We start from the raw sequence: 17,558 nt of genomic DNA on the forward strand, positions 1-17,558 counted from the left end.
ATAAGAACTCAGGAAAACTTCCTTTTATTCCTCATCATGAGTTAACAAGACAGCAGACTCTTGATCCCTGACTTCAGTGGTTATACCTTCCAGAACCTGGGATGGAATGAAAGGTGCCGTGTCCCATTTGATTTGTGGTGGCCAGCACTGAAATCTGACTTTATACTCTGGAATACAGTGAAAACTTGAAAATATGAAGATGGTTTTATTGCAGCTATACTGAATGTGTGGCCTTTAAATGTGAATTCAGTAAACTGATGAAGATTAAATTGCCCAAATGAGTTATATCTTCTCAGAATGCACAGATCTTTAGTCTCCCAGACACTCAAATAAGTTCTGTTATTACTAAATATTTTCATGGGGCTTGTCACTAAGACATCAGACTGCTTGTATGCTTGCTTGAATAGAAATAACATTCTGGGTAGGAATTTTTCTTTTCAAGTTCAGTCAGACTTCTCTGATTTTGATTTTTAGTGCAATACTGAAGAGAATGCTTGCTTTCTGTATGAGTACTGCACTGCATGTGACTTGACATGTGACTATATAAAAGTAATATTTGGCTGAGGTGTCATGTCAACACAGCATGAAAGGTAAAATATGCTAGGTAAACAATGTCATTAAAGAATAGCCTTCTCTAAGGTAGCTGCATATTGAAGTGTTTAAGAGTTCCTTAATGTAGTGCCATTAATAGACCAAGTTTGGGGGCGAGAAAGGGGAGAAGGCTCTGTGATAACCCATAGGCAGTATTGTAACATTACTTGTGCATTTAATTATATCCTGTTAACCATCAAGCTGTTTGCATTTCTGATTCTACAAAGTGCCTCCAGCATTCCTAAAACAGCTTTGAAGATTTCTCCCTGTGCAATAATCCATCAATTTAATTAGCACACAAGATAGCTGATGAGATGAGCAAATACCTTCTCAAATAACTGATGTGCCAGTTTTGCAGCAATAAAATCCTCATAGCCATCTTCCTCCCCACTATTTACAGTACATCAGAAAATTTGAAGTTTGTATCTCAATCTAAAGGAGTATAAAACCCAAACAAAACCAATAAGCTGGTCTGTTACAAGAATTTTCCAGGGACACAAATGACATAATGAAATAAAATACAGTCATTTAGAACTTGATGGAAAGTTGGTCTTATATATGACTTATATATATTCATTCCATGAATAGCTTCAGAAACTATGATGTCAGTTTTCAGTAGTCTGGGCATTTTGGATGTCTACTATTTGCATCAACCATATTTTGTTATCATGTTATTGAAACATAATCTTGAATACACACACAACTGATTACAGCTTAGTTGCCTGGCTTCTCAGCATCACTCTTGCCAACCAACTGCACACTAATTAAATCATTTTGCAAACTGCACACATATTACTCTTGCCTTTGGTAAAATTTCAAGATCTCTTTTGTGCCTAGAGGAGAGTTCAATGGCCATGTCTGAAATACATAAACAAAGCAAGATGGCTAGATACAGTTCAACTGCATATGTGAGTGTCCAGGTATTTGTGCTGCCTTTTAGAAAAGCTCATGGCAGTAAACTTTGGGGGTGTAGGACACCTCACTCTCATGGTAGTAATGTGGGTGGGTTTTTTCCACTTTGTTCAGCTAGATATAGTTTGTATCTCACACACCATCAACAAGGGTCACATTTCGATCTGCAAGATCTGCGAACTAAGAATGAACAAGTTCATTGCAACTAGGGAGACCATAGGGAAAAATTGATTTACTGAATGCTTATCAATTACTGGCAGCACAATTTTCACCAGTTTATGGAAAAAATATTTTGGAACACAAGGCCACATCCAGTATATAAATCTCTCTGTAGATTCAGCTTCTTTATTTTGTAACTGCAGATGGGGGGAGGCATGGCTTAATGTTAACTTGATTGAGATCTTTTATATCTCTTGCAGTGACCATCTTGATATCTTGGTGTCTTGATACCATTTAAATGCAAATAGTGTAGCATCATATGTCATTACATTTTTTGGCAGTGTGTCAGTCCAGTGCCCTAGATGTAAGTGCCACGATTCATTATTTTACTCTTAGAACTACATGTGTAACTCTGGAGATAACATTCTGATATAGCAGGGTCTTACAGCAGTGTTTCTGCAAGTAGACTGACAACAAAATATCCAAGAAAGGTGAGTGACAGAAGGAGCTGATGATGCCAGGAAATGCACAAGGGAGAGTGTTGACAAAAACTAGCACTAATTGATGCATATTATTCTGAGGTCAAGCACATTTGTTTAACTTCTGAGCAGTTGTGTTATGTAGTTTTGAATGTTGAGTCTTATGTTGAACAGTGCAGATGTGACATCTTTTGAATACCAATTCAAGGAATAAAAAAGAAATTGGAATTAAGAGCAAGACTGATGTTGCATTAGTAAGACCAGTCCTGGCAGATTACCCAACTAATGCTGTACTACTGACAGTGAGATTTGGTCAGAAGAATGTTTTTGGCTGAAAAAGTTAACTTGTTCTATGAATTGTGTATTTTTGCAAGCAATTACAAAGCAGAATTAGGCTAAGGATTGTGTTATTTTATTACCCTTACATACTGTAAATTGACAATAAAAATAGCAAGGTTTCTGGATATGGGTGAGCCTCTTGGTTTCTCGCTTCCAAGTTCTGGAACTTATACTGTAGTTATATTGATGACTCATTTATGTTCTAGTACTCAAAATTAGCACTGCTATTTGCCACAATTTGAAATCAGTACAATTCAGGATTGCTTCACCTTGTGAAGGAATGACTAAGATAACTGTCTTTGCTTCATGCTCATCTAAGGGAATGTACTGGCACCATGGCCATCTGCAGAGGAAACAATGTGTTATCTCTTAGTGACTCAGTTACAGCCTTTTTGTTCCATCTTTTCTGGAATGAGTCACGGTCCTTCAATCCAGTTAAAGATGTCCCTGCAGGGAGGTTGGACTAGATCTAAAGGTCTCTTTATAATTCCTAGAGTTTGTGTGCCTCGTGCTCCAAGAAAATTTTAAGGGAAGGGTGGAAAGAGTTCCAATAAAGACAGTATTGACAAGAGACAGCATGGGCCTGTAGTCAGGAAAAATAAAGAGGAAAAGTTACAGTTTGTTATAATGACAGTTCTCCCAGCAAGTGATAAAGGACTTTGGAAAAATCCCTGTTAATCTGTGCCCGTATTCTCACCTATGAAATGAAAATGACAGCATATTATTTAACCGAGCAGATTAAGAAATGAAGATAGTTCTACTTCAAGAATGCCTCCCTGATTCCAGCACCAGCACCATCACTTGGAAATCTCCAAAATGCAGCCATGATGTGCTTGAAAAATCTGCATGCAGATGATGCGTCTGAAAAAAAAGAAGCAGGTAAAGAAGCCAGAAGGTGGGGCATGGCTCACAAACTCTGCCTTCAGTCTCAACTACATTCCTCTCCAGTGGCTTCAATATCTTGGGTGGTTCTCTGCATTAAATTAGAAGGATTAGATGGATGGATTGGATCTATCACTTGTGGACTAATAATGTATCTGCATAGTGGCAGGAGGCTCCCTGCAGTAACAGAGAAGACTATGAGATAGTGGTATCTTAAAGGCTCAGAATTCAGAAGTGAATCAGATTTCATATAGGATGCTTTGAGAGTGAAGGAGGAATTGTCATGAATCTTTCCAAGGTGACAAAAACTCCCTCACTTGTACTATGTTTCCACTAGGACTGAGTATGTCTGTTAATGAAAATGCTTCTACCATGGAAGGTGGAAAGAAGCAAGTGTCAGGGAACTGGAATTAGCTGTATGGATAATGCAGTGCAAGAACATGATGAGTGAACTCATAGTAAATTTGTGCCATTCTGTCTCCCCTCTTCCTTTTGTCTTAATATACTTATAAAGCATACTATGTATTTTGATGCCTAAAAGGCAAAGACCATTTATCATTCTCAAGTTCCATACATGTTACTAGTTTGTTTTGTTTCTGCCTGTGCTCCCCTTGGAAACTACTGAAGTGTCTGATTGTAGCTACAAGAGAGCTTTGTGATCCACTAGTAATGCACCTCTGCATGTGTGTGTATGGAACAGGAGCTCTATTGCAGGCACCCATTGCATGTCTGTCTACTACCTCCCACAGATCCCACAATCTTCTCAGCTGGAGCAGTTGCTGCTTTGAAGATGAGGTCATGCTTGGTGTTTTTTGCTGATTCTCCAGTTGGTCACTCTTTCAGAAGTCAATGCTTGTAGTGCTTTCAAAGGTTTGTTTCATTTCCTAGGTCTTTTCTCTTCTGTTTTCTAAAGTGGAAACAAAAATAATTGTTTATTTCTTTATTACAAATAACTCTTCTAACTTCTTTGACAAGATAGAGTCAGTATATGACATTAAAAATTGTACAATGAGGAGTGTAAAGGGAGATTAATTATCTTATTCTAGAATTCTTTTACAAATTGCCTAAAAATACTCCTGTAATTGATGGTTCTGAACAGCAACTGTTCTAGCTATGATGGAGTCCCTCACAGGAAATACAAGCTGCATCTATTCCAGGGATGACAAAGTTGTGCTGTCACTGCAGGCAGCAAAGCTAACTTGACAAGAGGGTTCTCTTTTGACAAAGTTTTTCTGCTGACACATGGAGTTTTGATAAATCATGCAGTATCAGCTAGAGGTGTGTGCTGTTTCCTTGTTAGGCCACCACTGTTAGACTGGCAAAACTTTGTGGTATTGACTTCCTGCGGTGATGTTACTGGCATGGGTCATTAGTTGTCTACTGTGATATTGCTGTTTTCCCAAAGTAGAACAGTTTGGAAGTTAGTGGAGCTGGGAACCCTCTGGCCACTTCTAACCTTCTCCTCAGTGTATGCCAGAGTGTAAATATTTGAGGTATTGTTGTTTTCAAGCACCATGGCTTGCCTCTGCCTGGAAGAGAAAGTTTCTGAGAGAAAGCAAATGAACAACAGAGAAATAGAACCCATTTTCCCATCATAGCTTTCTTTCAGAAAGCACATTAAGTCACTTCCAAGGGAATAACACACAAAGAACTAGTTTTATTTAGTTAGTTAGATTAATTCCATTTTAATATTTCCATTAGCCATTTTAAACTTGGCATGGCAAAGTAATAAAATCCTCCAAATATTGACAGATAGAAAAGTAAATGCCACCTAACCATGACAAGCCATTTTCCAGCCAACCTCCTAGAGATAGAAAGGCTGCTATCATAATTTATTTATATATTAATAAGGCACATGATTTTTATCACTAGCTATTCCCTTCTAGCAATTAAGGCAAGCTGATAAAATCATCTCTAAGTCAACAGTTTTGTTTGTTAACTTTTGAAAATTCATAGCTAAAAATCTTTCTGGCATGCATACTAGGAAGAAAAGGATGAAGCTGCTCTTGTACAGCATGGCACTGAGTCAGACATGAATGGAAGGAAAGGGGTGGGTCAGCAGGCATGTACAGGCACCAGATCTGGCACTGGCAGACCCCTGCTTGGTTACTGGAGGCACACAGTTGCTGGTATGGTGAGTGTAAACCGTGGTGTCCTTCAGCCTATGGTCAGTGGTGCTACTGGAACATTAAGGCTGAATATCTGAATGAACTGTAGAGTGAAACAGATCTTTCTTTCTAATTGGACTTTGTATCTTTAATGTCAGTTTGACAGCTAATCCATTCGGGACTTGAGAATATAGTTGAGTCCACATGTGGGAAGAGGGCCAGAAGGCTGGATGAATCCCTTGAGATTTAGCTCACTCTACCAGTGATCTTACATGTTCTACTAACTTCTAGACACAGAGGAAATGTGACTTTTGCATATGCCAATATCCAGGGCAAATTACCATTTACCTTGTGTTTTTCAAGAGCAGGTCCTTATGGTTGCTAATTGTGAACCCCACCTTTGGCTATTTGATTTGCCAGTAGGCTAGAAATATTTAAATAATTAATAAGGAACTGTTTTCTGAATTGCAAATATTTGAAAGGTAGAACACATCTGTATAAAGGCATCTCATGGCTTTCCAGATTTGTCCCTCTGTGGATTCAAGGCTTCATCTGATGACAATACAGCTCCAAAGAGCCTTTTATCCGCTAAGAAACTGCCCTCTTTACTTAGAGTGCTTGCCTGAGAATCATAAAAATGAGCATTTACTGTAAAGTATAAATGCTTTCTACTGCATAGTTGCACAAGGATACAACTAGTCCTTGAGGAGGGCACACCTGGGAAAAGGGTCTATACAGCAAAGACAGGGAGAGCACAGCTCCTGGCCTTTCGCCAGTGACATTCACTCCTTCAGCATTACTAAGCAAGTGATAATCTCAGTTCATAGTTTCATAGTTTCGTTCAGGGTTGGAAGGGACCACAAGGATCATCTAGTTCCAACCACCCTGCCATGGGCAGGGAACCCCCCTGTAGTGCTTTATCACACGTCCAGTGTGTCATGCTTTCTAGCAAGACATGTCATTCTGCTTAATGTGGTTACTCAGGCATAAACCTAGAAGTATCTGTGTATTAATAAAATGGTTTAGGGAATAATTTTTTTAAACCCCTGCATTACCTGAGGAAAATAAAGTCATACATTGGAGTATCTGGCAAGGTATATCTTTTCCCCTGACAACAAAACTTGTGACTCAAATAATCTGAAGAGTCTCAATATAAATGGAAATCCTGGGTGAGGCCTTGCAATATATTAGATACTTTCCAGCTGAGCAAAGCCCCTAGAAGCAGCTAAAACTCTGATTCAGTCTGATATACACATGGATGCGAAATAAAAAGGATGCCTCCTTTGTGTGTCTGTCTTCACTACTAGGCCATGAATTTAATAGCAGAACTGAGATATTTTCTAATACAGAAGTTGGTTTAGCTGTGGAGATTTTTACAACTGTTGCTGGTTTTACCTAGTTAATTCAGCCTTTCAAGCTATGTCTCCTTTATTAAAACAGTAGTACCAAATACAGCTCTGCTAAGCATATTTAGGTTTATTGGGTCTCTCTAAGTGTAATGATTATTCCTAATTGTCCTTTTTTTCCAATTTTGCATTTGATTCTGCTGTTCAATGTATTTCTAGTTTTTAAGGTTAACTATAAAGAACCCAATGGTTTCATGTAGAAAGGGAATGAAAGACATAAAAGTGCCATCTCACAGCTCCAGAAAGAGTTTTGGAAATGTGTGTTCTACACACTGAATCCTTAAATTATCTCAGCAGGCCCTGCTTACTTCATGCACTGAATTAATGAAACTCTGTTGAACCTGCAAATCTCATAGGTAGAGAAACCCAATTATATTTTCATAGCCACAACAGAACTTCATAAAATGACTGTTTTGTAATCTACTCTTAAGTCACAATAGCACAAGTCAATGTAGAATTGTAAAGCATGATATGGTTCAGGCTCATTAAAGCCAAGTGAATGAAGTGTTATTTTGATAACTGTGTGGCTCATCTGAGTACTGGAACACAATAGGGCAGGCTTCATTCCCTCATAATGGGCTACCTCAGGTGTGTTATGATGGTCTCATGCCTTCAACCCCCCAAGAAGGACAGTAATGTGCAGTAAAGTGTGCCCAAAGGGCTTTGCTGCAACTGTAATGTAGGGTTCTGTCAGGGCTGTTCTCATTCTAGGAGGTGGGCTGGTATGATTTTAACCATGTTTCCAAAAGTATTTTTGAGTAGACAGAACTCTTGTTTCATATAGTTACCTAAGAAGACACTGTATATAGGAAGGAAGTAGAAACTAGGGTCATTTTTTCTTTTCCACCCTTTCTAAAGGTTCTTACTTTATTCAGAGTTTTTTAAAAAATAAAACTTTTTAAAAATCATGAATAAAACATTCATCTGAATTATTAGTAACAGTAAAAAGGTAACAGAATTACTTGTCATAACTAAGAAGACAGCAGAGACTTACCATTAGAGAAAAGGTCTATACTCTAGGAGTTCAGTCAAATACTAAAGCTTTGGTACTAATTTTGGCACTTTGTTTAAGAAAGATGGTAGCATGAATGTGTTATTTCCATACCCTTAAAATCCTAATTCTTCACTGCTATTCATATGAGCAGAGCTTGTCAAATAGCTGAGGCTCTACTGGTACTTCTGGGACTTGGTATAGATCACAAATCAGGATTGTAGCTCAAGATTCACTGTTTCAGGTAGTACTTCCCCAGCAATCTAGATTTGTAAGTCATCTGTTTTGCTTTCTTTGCCCACCTTCAGTGTGCTTTTAGCATTCCTTATCTTTGTTCTTTGAAATGTAATGTTCTTTTCACATTTTTACAAAAGCTTCCTTCAGTTCACCACTACCAGAAGCATCTATCTGACCAAGCTTTTCATTTCTGGCTGCACAATCACCTTAGAACCCTTCTTTTCTGTTCCCATGAGTAGTTGAATTGCTAGCAGACAGCTGTGAAAACATCCCTACACTCTCAACATTTCTAAGGATCACATCTTGCTTTGTGACACCCAGTCACAAAAAAAGGAAAGCACTTTATTTCTTGAAAAGACTGTGAGACACACGGCGGCTGGAGCTGACAGATACTAAAAGGCTGTATGGTGGGTCTCTTGGCTAAAGACTTGTATGTTCTGGCACAAGCTTGAAATCCTTTCTTTGAAGTCAGAGATTTCCAGCTGAAGTTCTGAAGTGAATCAGGCAAAGGTGAATACTATTAAGGTATCAGGTAAAGGTGAATACTGTTAGGGAGGATAGTATTTCCTCCTTTTTATGTTCATGTCCTCTTTAGGATTAGAAGAGCTATTCCAAGCCTACTGATGTGTCACCTTTCTTGTATGTCATTATAGAATGAAAAAGTCGAATCAAACAGAGGAATTTAGATTTTGCTGCTGAGCAATGAAGTCAACCTTCAATTGAAGGTTCATTTTTTTTCATGACAATGTTTTGTGGAGGCTGCTGCTGTCTCTTGTAAGGCAGATACTTGGCCTAAGACTCCCATTGGTTGGAGAGCTGCATCAAAGACTAGCTCAGTTTTCAAGAGAATGTTAATCCCAGTACGTGATGTCTTCACTGTACTTTTGACAAAATTGCTACCTGATTTTGCAACTGCTTTGATACTATTGGATCTCTACTATTCATGAAACTCCATTGACATTCATTCTGCAATACCCAGGATCTTGACTGTGGACAAGCCTATTATTGTGAGCACATTGCAAACAGAATGAAAGGACTCAGGGCTCAGTGACTCATGTTGGCCCTTCTGAAACAGCCATGTGCTTTACTATTACTGTGATGAGGATTTCTCCAGTCACAGGCCAGCTCCATACATGCATAAGGAAATAATTTTCTGTTATCTCTTTACACAGCCAAAAAGAGACAACCCAATAAGAAAAAAGGGTGGCAGCACAAGATACTCAGACCCTTTTATGATGCTATTTACCTGTGCCTCTTCTTTCTCATTCTTATATTAGCATTCATTTGTGTATTAGCGAATTCTCTTCCTTTTGCCATATCCAGCCTTACCAGTTTCTTGTGTTCTGCTGCTTCCATATTCAGCTCATTGTAGCTCCCCAATACAAAAGCCAACCCATGTTTGTAATTCCACAGAGGCTAGGCTGCCTCTGTTGCTCACTGGAAAGAGGTGAAATCATAACAATGGAGACCAACAACACCTTGTGATGTACCACAACAAATTACAGAAAGCATGGCAAGACTTGCATTCGGATTGTTGAGGTTTGTTCATTACTTCCAAACACTGATGACAGAAAACTCTTACCACCATGCTGCCCACTAGAATTGTTCTCATTGTATCTCAGCCTTGAGTGTGACATAAAGTCTTCAGTTTTCTAGGGTATGAATTTGTGTAGCTCAAATGATTTTGTACTCCGTAACACTGTGAAAAGCAAGTGTCTGTTACGGCATGAAGAAAAAGTGCTGGTCAAAGTAAGGCTGGTATAGTAGGCAGGGAAATGTCAAAAGAAGGGGTTAAGCTGTGGAAAATCTTCCAGAAAGAAAGGATAAGCTCTTTGTCCATACTGGAATGAACCACCAGCAAGCACAAGTGAGAAACAGTTCCTGTAAAAAGCATTTGATGGGCATAACTACTTGATTTTTCATGAAATAATATCTGAGGTAAGTCATCCATTGCTTTACCAATTGCATCAGTAAAAATCTTCCCTTTTTTGTATCCTGGCAGGCAGCTACAGAAACAATGTACATGGCCACTCTGAAATGCTCAACAATGAATTCCCTAAAAATCCACTGCATCAACTAACCACAAGATGTGCTTGAACTGTATACTAGCTTCTCTTTCTTCCTCCTGTTTGAAAAAGAACCAATTGCATAGGTCCACAGACCTAACTCCCTGTGGCCATTTTAAACTACTGAGCTAGTTCAATGCTGCAAAGGTCTGAAAGGGCCTTTTTGGCTGTGAAAAGGTCAAGAAGACACAGGCAGAACAGCGTATCAGAACTAGAGAGAATTGCTATCGCATACCTATCACACTGGGGAAGGCAGGGATAATACAAATACTGTCTGTACCTTCCACAGTATTTATTGGAGGCAGTACACCCACAGTCCATATCTATTTCCTTGCTGATGAGACCCTTCTGAGCCAAATGCAACTTACTTTGTGTTAAAATGATCCGTGTGAAACTGTATTTTCAGAGTAATGAAGTTATTTGCCTGTCATACATCTACCTCTTCAACTAGAGATTTACACTGACAGTGAAACACCCCTAGGGATGTTACCAGAAATTCTGGTTGCAAATAATTTTGGCAACATGTGTTCAAGCACTGGACTCCCAAGCAGCAACTAAACCTATGGTTCTGTTACCACAGACACTATGGTCACTGATGTATCAAGACCCTAGACTTTATGTGGAGGTGCTGGAACGTGTCCAGAGAAGGGCCACAAGGATGATCAGAGGGCTGGAGCACCTCTCCTATGAGGACAGACTGAAGGAGTTGGGGCTGTTCAGTCTGCAGAAGAGAAGGCTCCGAGGTGACCTAATTGTGGCCTTCCAGTATCTGAAGGGGGCCTACAGGAAGGCTGGGGAAGGACTTCTCAGGATCACAGGGAGTGATAGGACTAGGGGGAATGGAATGAAGCTGGAGGTGGGGAGATTCAGGCTAGATGTGAGGAGGAGGTTCTTCACCATGAGAGTGGTGAAGCCCTGGAATGGGTTGTCCAGGGAGGTGGTCGAGGCCCCGTCCCTGGAGGTGTTTAAGCCAGGCTGGATGAGGCTCTGGCCAGCCTGGTCTAGTGTGGGGTGTCCCTGCCCATGGCAGGGGGGTTGGAACTAGATGATCCTTGTGGTCCCTTCCAACCCTGAATGATACTATGAACATCTGTTTTGTGATAAATAGTGTGGTACTCATGTTCATCAGTTAATGCCTCTAAATATCCCATGTCTCCAAGAATGGTTAAATCAAAATCAATTGTGGCCGGTTGACGTTGCCCCCTTAAGAAAGGGAATATGGTGGACGGAAGTTGGTAAACGGAAGGAATAGTCTAAACTAATTTCATTGGACGAGTGGGAGGAAGCACTTCTGAGCTGGGACTATACTGGACATTTCCAGCACTTCTCAGTCAGTCTTGCTTCCGCCTCTTCTTCAGGCAACAGCTTTCTGTCCTGGGCTTTCTGCCAACGCCTCGGCCTTGAAAACCAGATAACAGGCCTGTATACTAACTCCCTTCCAATTAACACAAACTGCTTCTAACTTTTTTTTCCTCTCTTCTCTTTCTCTTTCTATCCCATTCTGGGGAAAGGGGGGGGGAAGAGAGGGGAGAGCGGAGGTGGGGGACCCCTCTCTGCCGAGGGGGGCACTCTCATTTCTGTGTTACTCTGTTGTATATCTTTGTATATATTGTAGATATTGTGAATTTGTAAATAATCCCCTGCAAACCCTACATCGCTTTGTAAATATAGCTCCACTGCTTTGCTAATTCAGCTTGCGAGTTTTTTTTTCCTTTCCCTTCAATTTTTTTTTCCCTTTTACTTTACAAAGGGGGAAGGGAGGAGGCTTCTCGGCCTTACCTTCCATCCCACCACATCAATCTGATGCAATGACTTTAGGGGGATGGGGAGCACTGGGGAGCTCCAGTTTGTTTTTAAAATGCAATCTGATTCTTTAAGGTGCTGGACAAAGAACAGAGATCTAGATAAACCGGAAATTCTTTCCAGCTCATCTGCAAAAGGAGCAAACTGCTTCTGCTTCCAATACTCTGTCCTTAGTACTAACCTTGAAGAAAGTATTCTTTCCAGTTGCATCATTTTTAGGGTGCTAGCAGAGGAGGCAGTGAGGGCAGTTATAATACACCAGTTGTAGCAAACACTGTGAGTCTGCTTCAGTTTATGGCTCATCCAGGTAGGTGCGAGTTGATCTCATGTGCTAGGCAAGCAACTCCAATGAGCAGGAAACACCAAAATGTTTCGGAAGCAGGCTGCTGACTTTTCTTACCAGTCGGCACGCTCTGGTATCAGATATAATTAGGCAACAATTTTGAGTACCGTTTTGGAATATGTGCATGTAAATATTGATCTGTTGAGCCTTTCAAAAATGGGGAGAAGGTTCATTTAAATTGTACATCAAAGACCTGAAAAATAAAAGGAATTAATTGGATGTTGGCCAACTTATTTCCTCTTACCAACATCCACTTTTCATTCTCCAGCAAGAAGCAAGGGCAGAGACACAAAGCACTCCTATTTTCCTTCTTTGAGACAGCTCTTCGCAGGATTTGCCAACAAGCAAGGTCAGTTTTCTCAGGCTGCAACCTCTTTCACATCTGAATTGTTGGCAGATAGCCCTGGCCAGAACCATTTATGACAGAGCTCTTCACATTACAGGGCTTTTATCTAAAGTCTGTTAAAGTCAATAGTTTTCATTGGGTTTTTACAGAAGTCTCTGGGTTTGGTGTTGGGGGGTCTCAATGGGGAGTATTTCTTTAAAGACATGATTTCATAGATCCTTTAAAAAGCCAGGCTGGAGCCCACAGCTCTAGAACAACACTTGCATTTTTAAATCAGCTAAGAATTATTTGACATTTAACTTAACAAGTGGAACAAAACTATTAGTTCTCCAGTTGCTTTGTTAACATTAGAAGTTTGATCTAAAGCTCACTGACATTAGAATCTCTGTGTTAAATAATGAGTTTCTGATTGGGAGTTAAGTGTATTTAAGCATAGCTAAAATGGAATTACAAGACACAGGCAAGAAAGATTTAGATTCTCATGTTTTATTATTTGTAACAGTTGAAGGGGTGTTAAGAAAAATCAGCATAACTAATGAGGACAGGAATAGAGATTCAGCCAAAATGAAATTATTCCTTTTGTAGTTTGCTTTTTATGCTTTGGTAAGAAAAAAAAATGTTCTTAGACTCTAAATATATGGAACAAAAAGGATGCTGGGCGGCAGGATATTACTACAAGTCTTGCAAGCTTCCACCAGCTTTAATAAATAAATAGTGGAGCTGGTTTCTAAATGTGTTTTGAATGTGAAGGCAGACAGCAGAGGTAGGATGTCATTTGTCAGTCTCTTCGTGGTCAATAGGAGTTGCAGCAGGATGAGCACAATGGTGTGGAAAATAATTCACACCTTTGGACATTTCTGTTAACACGCCTCTCCTTTTCCAAAACAGATTGAGGTGTAATTGCTGCAAGAAGAACCATTAGTCTTATACAGCCTTTTAGAATTGCTAGATTAAGTATTCCATTAGAAAAGCTGAGTGGCACTTCTTTGCAGTTTCCTTTCTTTTCCAGAAATCAACAGCAATAGTCCAATAATCTTGATTTTCATAGAAACTGTTGCATGGAAGTAATATGTAGTTGAGTACTTGGCTTCACTGCAACCTGGGCTATAAGAGTGTGTCGGTGACTAGTCCCATAGCACAGAAGAACTTGCTTTCTCCTGTAATGTATCACTGTATCATTAACCTTTTAACACCTTATAAGAAAACCTTTTTGAAGGGGATCAAAGTAAGGGCATCTTGGATTCTCTGTATAGTTTAATTATGAATATCTGCTGTGAAATCCTGTGAGTCACCTCAGATGTTACAGTTACATTTTTCTGCTTGGTATTGGTGGTGCTGATTCACATATATTATTTCTGTCTCTCTTCATTTCTCTATTGTTTCTGGTACTTTTCTTGGCCATCCTGTGTGCAGTGGTCTAATATCATTCTAATTCCTAGACTACCAAATGTAAAATTGTGAAAATGAGCAATACTGTTTAATGCACAAGCTGCTGGCTGGCTGGAGCATTGATATATGCAGCCTTAAGCTGGTCTAAGGTATTAATTTGTAATGAAATACTCTATTTTGCTTTCTTTGTAAGAAGTGATGCTTGTAATGAATTGCAGACAGAGGCAAATTTTGACTAACCTGAAGTATGTGTTGGAACATCAGTTTCCACACAGTGTTACTCTGTTATTGTGTTATCTTCCCAAGACCGCCTGCTTTGGACTCTACAAACACTTAGCAGGACAGCCAGAAAATGCATTTGTATTAAGTTTGGTACATAAGTAGGGAACTATCTATACCACATCAACAGGAGTTTCACTGTGTTGCTTTCCTGTTCATCATGCTTAAGAGTAAAATAAGTCATCAACTTCACGTTAGTATCTGAATGAACTAACTGGATGAAATAGATCAAATGTCATTTCCCTATTAAAGGAGAATAGATCAACTTTATGCAGACAGTAACTGAAGACAAAATTCATCTTCTAACACTGATATATACCAAGGTACTATGCAGCTGGCATATATTCCGTTCTTGTTTATTCTGGAAACACATTTGCTCTTCTTTTACACTTCCTGTGTCTTATCCCCTCACAGGAGAGAGAGAATCTTTCTGCCTAAACATGTACAAATGCCAGAGTAGAACCTTCAGGGCTTCTACTGCAGGATGAATGTTATTTTAGCATTTCCTTTCCATTTCTGAAACTGCATCCAGAAAAAACAAATCCATCCATTCCTCAGTGTTTAACAGGACCAGCTCTTATGATGCTGTATTAGCGTAGTGTAGTGAGGTGCAAGTTGCCGCACTGACTGCCAAGATACGCACTATAGACGAGCATCTCCGGAGGTATCCCAAGGATAAGAGCAACCGCCGGCGCATGCTGATGGCCATGGACCAGCGGAAGAAGATCCTCTCCTACTTGCGCCGTGTCCGCTACGACGCCTTCGAAAACACCTGCAAGCTGCTGGGCATCCAGTACACCATCCCCCCTGCCTACAACAGGAAGTCCACCAAGCGCTGGCTGGTGAAGAAGGCCTTCTGTATCAAGGTTTTCCAGGAGGCACAGAAGCTGAAAGCAGAGAAGCTGAAAGCAGAGAAGCTGAAGCAGAGAAGTGAGTTGAAGGCGGCACAGAGCAAGGAGACACCACAGAGCAAGGAGACACCTGTGTAGTGGCCAGGGGAGGCCAACCCCACCAGGCTCTTTAATAAAAAAAACACCTAAAGATTTTTTTAGGTTGGACTCGATGATCCTCGAGGTCCTTTCCAACCTAAGTCATACTGTGATACTGTGTATGGATCAGTAAAAGCTCAATGTTTTGTAATGAACCTAGAAGAAATGAAAGGGTTTTTTTCTCACTTTATCATTTCTTTAACACTATTCTAGATGAAACTTTATCAGTGAGTTGGTCATGCTATTTAAATTATGCGAGCAATAAATCGGTGTTGTCCATTCTAATCAAGAAAATCATCTTTTTAACCTGTAGTATGACATATTGTGACAGTATTTGCAAGACCTTGCTTTAGGGCTGAGTGGCCAGAGAGCTGAGGAAAAGATTGTGAAAAGACAACACAGACAGACAAGACTCATAATTCATGCAGAAGAGTGAATTACTGTCATGTCAAAAAATAAATGTAAATAGTTTGAGATATGTAAATTTACTTTTAATTAGCATCAGAAACTGCTGATGAAAAGTAGACTAGATGGTCAAGAGAGCTGTGCAATGCAATTCTGGTAGTGAGAGCTGAAATTCCAGGTGAGAAATAGGGCTGCCAAATGCTCAAAAGCACTTTGAATGAGAGTTTTTTGCACTGGATCACTGAAACAAATAGAATTTTTGTGTATCATATGTTGACTGTAGAGTCAATACTGACAAAGGCCTTGTGTTGTTCAAAGGCCATCCACCACCTAAGGCCTTGTTGTATTTCTTGGAAAGCTCTTGTAAAAATCTTGAGTCTGGTTTAGAAGTTCTGGATTCCAAATGATTGGAAATTTTCCCTTGACTTTAAAATTATTCTGTATGTGAACAGCTTCAACCTTTTCTCTAAAACTACCAATGCTGGGAATGCACATAAAGTAAAATGTCATCTGAATATGCTCCAGATCTTGATGCCAAGGAATATCTCCCAAATATCTCAGGGCTCATTATGGAACGGGGAGGTAACAGTGCTGATCTAATTCATAATATCATAGTATCGTTCAGGGTTGGAAGGGACCACAAGGATCATCTAGTTCCCACCCCCCTGCCATGGGCAGGGACACCCCACACTAGATCAGGCTGGCCAGAGCCTCATCCAGCCTGCTCTTAAACACCTCCAGGGACGGGGCCCCGACCACCTCCCTGGGCAACCCATTCCAGGGTTTCACCACTCTCATGGTGAAGAACCTCCTCCTCACATCCAGCCTGAATCTCCCCACCTCCAGCTTCATTCCATTCCCCCTAGTCCTATCACTCCCTGAGATCCTGAGAAGTCCTTCCCCAGCCTTCCTGTAGGCCCCCTTCAGATACTGGAAGGCCACAATTAGGTCACCTCGGAGCCTAATCGTAGAAACCCTTGATGCAATTCAAATCCTGCAAGTGTGTAGTGTAGACAAAGGAAGGGCTGTGTAAGGACTCATGCTTTTGTTGGCCATGCTGCTGATTTGTCTGATACAGGTTAGTGATGTTGTATAGACAGCTCAGGTATGATTTTGAATAATATAATTGTTTTTCCTCAGTGATGAGAAAAGATTAAAAAGATGTTGTCAGGGTTCAGGCTAATCATTAATCCATTGTTTTTATCTCTTGTTAGTTACACATTGTCCTACGAAATTCAAACTCTTCTATGCAGGGAAAAGAATACTGCCCCAGGAAAAGCTTCTAGAAAACAAAGCTTGAGTATAGATCAACACCACAAAAGGTAAAGTTCTGTGACCTGTTCCTAAGAGCACTTAAGTGTAAATCTAATACAGCTCTTGTATGTAATCCCTTTGCATGTCACCTTGAAATTGCCTAACTGGAATACAGCTTTTTAGACTACTCAATCCCTTTCCAAGAGGATTAGAACTTGCACATGTTCTAGGTTGGTAACTGTGGTTTTCAGGTAGGTTATCCTTCAAGTTTTGATTGCATGACTGCTGAATGTGCTAGATGATTTTCAGTTCCAAATATGTTGTTGCATTTGTTACAAATAAAGCTCTCTGCTAACTCTTTTGCAGGTATTTTTTTGCTTTCCTATCAATGCTTTTCAGAGTAAATCAAGAATAAATTTTCAGAGAAAAACATAAGCAGCAAAGTCCTCTGTGACAATCCCTTGAACAAAGGCATTTGTATAAACTAGACTAGAAAAAGAAATTTAACATCTTGGCAATACAGAGAAGTAATTAAAACAAACAAAGCACATCCACTAAGAGCACATTAAAATATGCTGTG

General features: G+C 39.9%; 1 long non-coding RNA gene across 1 annotated transcript; it reads left to right on the forward strand.

The window, feature by feature from the left end:
* Positions 1-11,984: 11,984 nt before the first annotated feature.
* LOC137444502 (uncharacterized) lies at positions 11,985-17,347 on the forward strand. The gene is made up of 2 exons (XR_010988175.1): positions 11,985-12,280; positions 12,585-17,347. It is a non-coding gene; the product is annotated as an uncharacterized lncRNA (long non-coding RNA).
* The last annotated feature ends 211 nt before the right edge of the window (positions 17,348-17,558 follow it).

This window comes from Melanerpes formicivorus, unplaced genomic scaffold (genome assembly GCF_026170545.1).
Source record: "Melanerpes formicivorus ecotype bairdi unplaced genomic scaffold, bMelFor1.0.p_v2 SCAF_12, whole genome shotgun sequence".
Taxonomy (NCBI): Eukaryota; Metazoa; Chordata; class Aves; order Piciformes; family Picidae; genus Melanerpes; species Melanerpes formicivorus.